This window comes from Sinocyclocheilus rhinocerous, unplaced genomic scaffold, assembly GCF_001515625.1.
Source record: "Sinocyclocheilus rhinocerous isolate Xijiao unplaced genomic scaffold, SAMN03320098_v1.1 scaffold350, whole genome shotgun sequence".
Taxonomy (NCBI): domain Eukaryota; kingdom Metazoa; phylum Chordata; class Actinopteri; order Cypriniformes; family Cyprinidae; genus Sinocyclocheilus; species Sinocyclocheilus rhinocerous.
Genome location: NW_015637528.1, coordinates 565,608 through 567,535, shown reverse-complemented (window position 1 = coordinate 567,535; position 1,928 = coordinate 565,608). Strand labels below are relative to the sequence as shown.

At 40.8% G+C, this 1,928-nt stretch overlaps 1 pseudogene; it reads right to left on the bottom strand.

Annotated features, from left to right (window-relative positions):
- Nucleotides 1–869: 869 nt before the first annotated feature.
- Nucleotides 870–1,928, bottom strand: part of LOC107748867 (ras-related protein Rab-37-like) — a 16,128-nt pseudogene continuing 15,069 nt past the window's right edge.

Genomic DNA, 1,928 nt, shown 5'->3' with positions numbered 1-1,928 from the left:
AATCAAGTGGTTGGGGATTATTAGGAGGCCATGATTGACAAAGGCCAGGGGGGCAATTGGCCAGGACACCGGGGTTACACCGGGTTTTTATGCATTAGAGATTTAGATTAGAGATAGAGATGCTGGTCCTTTGCTGGTTTAAGCTGGTCCTTTGCTGGTTTATGCTGGTCCTTTGCTGGTTTATGCTGATCATGTGCTGGTCTTAAGCTGGTCGGACCGGTTTAGGACCAGCACATGACCAGCTAAGGACCAACATAAACCAGCTAAGGACCAGCTTAAACCAGCGAAGGACCAGCATAAACCAGCAAAGGACTAGCATAAAGCAGCAAAGGACCAGCACCAACCAGCAAAGGACCAGCATAAACCAGCAAAGGGCCAGCATAAACCAGCAAAGGACCAGCTTAAACCAGCTCAAACCAGCATCCCAGCTTCAAAACATACCTAACCAGCATATGCTGGTTTTTTCAACAGGGACAGTGAGTGTGACAGGTATGAAAGTGTGACATGCTTGTACGCGAAGCAAAAAGAAACCTATATTACCTCATAATCAGGCCTGACTTGGTCAAGCTGTGCTATGATTGTTTTTAAGTCAATATATACTGATTGTAAACATAATACTTAAAGCTGCAGTCCGTAACTTTTTTGTGTTCAAAATTAACAAAATTTATATAATAAGCGAGTACACCATGAATCCATTTCCAAACCGTGTTTTTGGCTTATCCTGAATCACTACGGTACACATATAATAAATGTTTATATTCTGACTATTTTAGACTGGTTCGGGTAGGTACCGCTGCGGAGTAGCACAGTACCTGCGTGATTCGTCATAGACATAAACAGAGAGAAGTAGCTCCGGCTACAATGTTCTTCCGCAAGACGCATGCAGTTCAGTTTATTAACCGCTAGAGCGCCAAAAGTTACGGACTGCAGCTGATATTTTGACTCGGCAAGACACTCAAATATAAAGTAAATAATTTTATATATAAAAACACTACAGACACAAGCTCACCGCCCAATTCGAGCACATTTGCGTGGCATATAATGTAATACAATACTAATATATTTTATGCCGTGTGTAGATAGAGGCTATAACCATCAGAGAAGAAACCCGGAAACCAACCACGTTACACAAACAAACGTACCTGGAATAATCAGACACACCTGGGTACTGTACACACCTGGATTAATACAGTTTATAAAGCAGAAACTTATTACTCTGATGCACCTCAGCGGTATTTGGCTGTATATTCCTGACTATAAAGCGAACAGGGGTCTGGGGGATCGGACACATCGAAACAAAGCATGTTTCAGACATTCACACACGTCTTTGTGCACGGATATCTGTAGTGTTGGTCACATGAGGCCGCCGCAGCAGTTGGACTTCTGCTGCTGTGACTCGATGTAATCATGGATCTTGAACTTGGGCTCGTGGGGCTGCTGGATGTTTCTGTGCTTGAGTTCTCTGTGTGGAAATGAAGGAGAAAACATATTAATCAGTTTCAGTGTAATAACTAGAAATAGAAAAGTTTCAAGGCAAGCTTTGAATGCCGGTTTGACAAAGGCTTGAAAAACCTTGAAGCACTTACATTTGAATAAACTTGTGAAAACGAAGTGTGCTTAATTGTATTGAATGTGCACTTGTAGTGTACTTGAGATGTTAAAAGTATATATATATATTTAAAACTACTCGCAGACAAAATAATTAATGAAATTAAAGGGCACTTTTTATTTAAAGAGAGTGTATTTAAAGTGAGACACTTTCATGACTGTTTCTTAACACACTTTATTACAAAGTGCAGTTTTTAAAAGTGTCCTTATGTCAACACTCTAAAAAATGCTGGGTTAAAAAGGGACAAACCCAGCTATTGGGTTAAAAAGGGACAAACCCAGCTATTGGGTTAAAAAGGGACAAACCCAGCTATTGGGTT